We start from the raw sequence: 6791 nt of genomic DNA on the forward strand, positions 1-6791 counted from the left end.
GTGGCATATTTGTGAAAATGTCTTCACAAATAAAACATGATAAAAACTAACATAAGTAATGGCTAATAATGTTCATTCGTTTCTGTGATGGTTAGCTTTCAGGTATGATAAAATAAATATTACGATTTTAGTTTAAAAACTAATGCACTAATACCGCTTCAAAATCCCCCCCCCCCCCCCACCCCCCACCCCTGTGACTCATATCTCCAGCACAGCTGCAGAAGTGTTTGGAGATTAACACATGATCATATTTCCCAGCATCAGCTCTCTCTTTTTTGACAGTGAGTCTCTGGTCCTGTCAGCCCTGCCTTATGTGGGCATGACTGTGTGCTTAAATTATGAGCCATTAAAGGAATGCTGGATTATTTATGCTTCTCTTCTGACATGAAACAAAAAATTAATGCAATATCACAACATACTATCATGATATGCAGTGCATTGAATTGTACTGGGGAACTACAGCTACATTAATATGGTTGAAAAAAAAATGAATGGAATATCACAACATACTATCATGATATGCATTGCATTGTATTGTATTAGCATCAAAATGACAACCATCTAGTTAGTGTTTGAGAAATCATTAGAGGTTTGTTCTAATACTTCCACCCTGTTTGTGTTATTATCTGTTGACAGCTGTTCTTTGTTAAGCCTCTATTCTCATAGTAGTGTGATAAGTGGTGATCTACAGGATAGGACAAAGAGGAAGCCAACAATGTGTAAATCCTAAATTGCATTGTGTTGGCCTTAGTGTGTTATATCTAGTGTGGCACACTGAGACAGAACCATCCCATTAGAGGTGCCCACACCCACCCTCAAATGATCAAGTTGTATTCAGCTAAGCCATCAACTGAAGTAAAATCTGTTAGCATGACCAAATCATTCAGCATAGCCAAAGTTCATCATTTACAACAATTTACTATGACACGTGAGACAGGAAATAATGGAATGATTTTAAAATAAAAAAAGCACCATCTACTGTAAGCAGAGGGAAAGAACTTTTTCTGAAGATACCAAATCTTTGAACTCTTACCTCAGAAAAGCCGAAAGAAGAGAGTCTCCTGATGTCGAAGAGGGGCTGTAAGGTTCTGCAAACCTTGAAACTTCTTAAGTCCTTGACTTATACTGATACTTGATCTTCTAAGGAGTCTCATTGGCTGAGGAGCTAATGTTGGGGGGAGGGAATCTGGACCATAAGGAGACCCACAGAATGTGCTGGATGAAAGGACGATCAGATTTGGAAAGCTGAGGCAACCAATCGCTATATCTGTCATAGCACAAGGCAAGCAAAAAGAAGCCCAAGTTAAGAAAGAGAGAACGCCTTAGGCTCTTTTAGAAATCTGGCTGTGGTTAACAGAGGGACACAAAATGTCTTTGTGGGAGCAGGACATGGGGTAGACGTCACAAACTGAAATCTGTCTTAATGGATTGATGATATAATACATGTTAAAAATAAGTTGAATTCTTTCTCCATGTTTAGGCAGATGATTATTTCACTGTAGGGCAAGTTTGATCACAGCAAGAATACACTGTAATACAGTAAAACAAACTGCCTGAAGTGAATAGCTAGATTGTGCACAGCAATCAGTGAACTTCTGAAGCATGTTATTAAGCTTTAATGTTATTTAAAACTTGAAGCATGGTAATAAATACATTTTCTTTATATTAAAAAATACTCATCAATTATTGAACTAATACCTCCGTGTTGAGTATGTTTTTGAAGTACCAACTGAGCAGCTGCTTTTAAAGCAGGTAAGACCAGCAACTATCTTAAGTGTAGATTTGGGTTCAAAGGTGTTGTAATGTTTTGCATGATGCAGCATCACACAAAAACAAAAGTTTGAAGTAAATGATGCCATTGTTAAAAAAAAAAAAAGTGATATTCACAGTGAGGATGATTAATTTATTCCACAAGTGAAAGGGTCCAATTACAGGAGGGACCAAAATAAAGGTAAGATTATTCAGCTGATCATGTGATGTCAACATGTCTGCCCCCTTGAGGTGGCCGGCTCCATGTCAAATAAAACAACTTATATTTGGCCACTGACTAGACTATTCTCATGTTATTATATACATTTTTAAAAAGATCATTAATATTAAATATTTAAAATATTTCATATTAAATATCAATATTTAGTATTTTTTTATGTTTGAAACTTTAATGAGTAAAAAGTTATGGACTTAGTAAGATTTTAATACTAAACTATACAGATTTTTACCTAGATTGTGAATTTGACAGTTGTTCTTGTTTTGAAAGAAAATTTATAAATATAATAAAATGTTCAAACAATACATTGAAAGTTGATGCAATAAAATATTCCAAGGCACTCACGTGGTTAAACTAAAAAGCCTTTAATACACTGGGCTAACTCATTAAAACAATACAAATTGTGATCAATGCGTTTCGGCTACAAAGCCCTCTTCAGGATGCACATCCATTATTCACCCAAATATTCTTAAACTATTACCGGTAACAATTAGTGAATCATCAGAACAGCTGGTTAACCTGGGGGAGTGGCTATATAACTACAACTCCTACACAAGACACAATGGCTGCATCCGAAAACTTAGGCCGCTGCCCATAGGCGATGACTCTGCAGGCAGCGTTTGCGCACAAAGGCACCTCACGAAACTGATTTCGTACAGACTTCTGAAGCAGCGTAACAGTTTAATGATCTACAGCAAAATAGAGCGAGATTTGGTGAGAACTGAACAAATATTTAATTACTTAGTAGTAATTTCTCACTATACTATAAAACATTTTTAGCTGGTTAAACTTAGAAATGAAAGTTCACCTGCTGCCTTAAAAATGTGAGTTAACTCAACTAAACATAAGTTAACTCAACTTGAAGATAACCTTTGTTTCAACTCACAGTCAAGACAATGCATTACTTTAAGTTTAATTTTTAACTTAACGCGTTGTGTTGATATTTTTGAGTTGAAACAAAGGTTATCTTCAAGTTGAGTCAACTCATATTTGTAAGGCAGCAGGTTAACTTTCATTTCTAAGTTTAACCAGCTGAAAATGTTTTTGACATCATAAGTGGAAAACATTGGTCTAAAACGTACATTTAGACACAAAATGACCAGAAACAGCAACTTTCAGACACCATGGCTGTGTCCGAATTCGCCCCATATTTCTTTAAATTGGGCACTATTTGAGTGGACAGTCATTTGTAGTGGTGTCTGAAACCATAGTGGACGATATCAAGTGCACTCATTCAATCCCACAATGCACAATGTGAGAGTCACATGCCAAATGAATTCCTGCATCTCACCAGAAGATGGCGCACGCAGCTGATTCATTCATCCATCCATCCATCCATCCATTTTCCAAACTGCACTGTTCCAATGTGTCTACAGCATAATATCAAACTGGTATAAATTCATTTTTAAGTGATTGCTAAATTAATTATGGTTTATATATGGTCTCCAAGACAGAGTTTAAGATATTTTCATCTTATACTGGAGATGCTAGTTTGCTAAGTTTCTAATGATTATTAAACAGCAAGCACAAACTATGTAAAAGCAGCAGCCCTTCCAGTGCACTCAGTGTCCGAATTCATTCAAGTCTACTATATTAGTAGGTAATATAGGGAATAGTGAATGAGGGTATAGGGGCGAAGGATACATCTATGCTGCCTTCAAAAATCGATCAGATGAAGGTATCACAGAAGACAGGAAGTGAAGAGAACACTGTATTCAGACATGCCTTGATGCCTTCCTACTTTCGAAACAGCTTCATGAAACATTTACAAATCTTTTGTATCGAATCAGTGGTTCAGAGAATGTATTAAACTACCAAAGTCATGTGATTTCAGTAAGCAAGGCTTCATTAAATCTCTTTTACAATGAACAAAATTATAAATGCAACCCTTTTGTTTTTGCCCTCATTTTTCATGAGCTGAACTCAAAGATCTAAGACTTTTTCTATGCACACAAAAGGCCTATTTCCCTCAAACATTGTTCACAAATCTGTCTAAATCTGTGTTAGTGAGCACTTCTCCTTTGCCAAGATAATGCATTTACCTGACAGGTGTGGCATATCAAGATGCTGATTATTGCACAGGTGTGCCTTAGGTTGGCCACAATAAAAGGCCACTCTAAAATGTGCAGTTTTAACACACAGCACAATGCCACGGATGTTGCAAGTTTTGAGGGAGTGTGTAATTGTTATGCTGACTGCAGAAATGTCCACCAGAGCTGTTGCCCGTGAACTGAATGTTCATTTCTCTACCATAAGCCATCTCTAAAGGCGTTTCAGAGAATTTGGCAGTACAATGAACCGGCCTCACAACCGCAGACCACGTGTAACCACACCAGCCCAGGACCTCCACATCCAGCATCTTCACCTCCAAGATCGTCTGAGACCAGCCACCCAGCCAGCTGCTGCAACAATCGGTTTGCGTAACCAAAGAATTTCTGCACAAACTATCAGAAACCGTATCAGGGATGCTCATCTGCATGCTCGTCATCCTCATCGGGGTCTCGACCTGACTGCAATTCGTCATCGTAACCAACTTGATTTGGCAATTGCTCACATTCGACAGCGTCTGGCACTTTGGAGAGGTGTTCTCTTCACGGATATACAGGGCAGATGTCAACGTTGTGGATCGAGTGGCCCATGGTGGCGGTGGGGTTATGGTATGGGCAGGCGTATGTTATGGACAACGAACACAGGTGCATTTTATTGATGGCATTTTGAATGCACAGAGATACCGTGATGAGATCCTGAGGCCCACTGTTGTGCCATTCATCCACGACATCACCTCAAGTTGCAGCATGATAATGTACGGCCCCATGTTGCAAGGATCTGTACACAATTCCTGGAAGCTGAAAACATCCAAGTTCTTGCATGGCCAGCATACTCACCTCACCGGACATGTCACCCATTGATGCATGTGACCCATTTTAGAGTGGCCTTTTATTGTGAATTCAGCTCATAAAAAATGGGGGCAAAAAGTGTTGCGTTTATAATTTTGTTCAGTGTAAGTTTCATACATTTGTAGACATTTGAATGAGGCATTTGTATTCTCTCATTCTCTCCTCCCGTACCTGTAACAACCCTTACGAAAATTAACCATGGTTTTACTATAGTAAAACTGTAGTTAACCATGACTGTAGCCATGTTTTTTGGTGCAGTTTAAAAAAAAATATGGTTCATTTTGTAGTTACTATGGTTTTACTATAAAAATCATGGTTAAACCATGGCTACTACAAAAAAAACATGGTTAATTTTCGAGAGGGAAATCCTTCCCTCGTGGGTCAAAATGAACAGAATCCCTAAAATTATACTTATTCTTTTTTTTTTTATCCAGAAAACTTACATCATTTCATTTTTATAATATTTTTTCTCTATTTTGAATCTCTATTTTTAATATTTTATTTTATTTAACTCTAAATCACTAGATTTTATCAATAATTTAATTTCATAATATAATTAAAGCACATTCTTCACATTCTTTCACTTAAAATACAAAATAACTCTCCATGCAAAAACTTGTTAAAACAACTAGAAATGTCAAAAATAACAACAACAACAACAACAACAACAACAAAAAAACAAACAAAAAAAAAACAGTCTCACATTAGGTGTCTCTGCCGACCTCTTGTGGAGAAAAAAAACCTTATATGACCCTCCATTCATTTTAATAGGAATTCCTAAGTGTGTGTGTGTGTGTGTGTACGTGTGTGTATGCATGTGAGTGTGTTCTGCATTGGGGATGTTCTATAGTCTCATGTGTTCATATGTGTGTTTGTTCTGGATTGTGCTAGATTTTTTTTTTTTTTTTTTTTTTTTGACAAATTAAAAAAAAAAAAATCCTCACATTCTATTCATTCCTATGGGGGTCAAATTGAACAACGAGGGAAGGATTGTTACTATTTTTATTACAACCACATAAACTCCTTAAATCCAGTCAATTTTCTGTGTGTATTCCAAGTTCAAGTGCAGAAAAAGTCCTAAGGTCTTGGACCACTTCGATGAACACTCAATTTAAAAAAATAAAATAAAAAAATAATATTGGTCAAAATGACCTCAGAGGATGAGGAATAATAGTAGTTAATACTCTTATTGGCCTTTTTAGCTGAGCCATCCATAGAACACAAAACTCATGCTGCATTCCAATTTGCATACTATCCATACTATATAGTATCCTAAATGGCCCTATCTTGAAACTTGATAAAAGGAACACGTATTATACAGATGATTAGCATTTGAATTGCAATTAAATAAATTGATTCAAAGCTTAGAAAAGTTTAGTTTCTCCCATCACTAATCTTTTTTTTTTTTGTTTCAAATAGAGATCACGATTCTGAACAGACAAGTAAACAAATAACAAGTAATTTACTAAGTGTTAATTGTATGTACAAAATGTTAATTGTTGCGTCTATTTGAAAATGTTCAAGCTGTCCTTAACCTTTTTCCAAAATTTGAGCAAGTACATAACCAGCCAGTGTTCAGAACTATCTCCATTGACAACGGTAAGCTTGTAGGCCTGTGTGTCTCAATCAGTTCCATAGTTCCCGAGCTCCTGAATCAGTATACTACACATTGGGACACTTATGACTCTATTTCCGGCGACGTGACAATGTCCTCATTGTACAACATCACTACTGGTATTTATGAACAACAGCAGAGCTGATATTTTCTGAAATTACTTGTAATGTTATTTAAAGTATATTATGATTAATTATTTGCTTGTTACATATACGTGCAACATTTCAGCCGGGAATAAATTATAAATGTTAACTAGATTATGTTCATTAACCTGTCTAGCGATGTATGTTTA

This window comes from Chanodichthys erythropterus, chromosome 11, assembly GCF_024489055.1.
Source record: "Chanodichthys erythropterus isolate Z2021 chromosome 11, ASM2448905v1, whole genome shotgun sequence".
Taxonomy (NCBI): Eukaryota; Metazoa; Chordata; class Actinopteri; order Cypriniformes; family Xenocyprididae; genus Chanodichthys; species Chanodichthys erythropterus.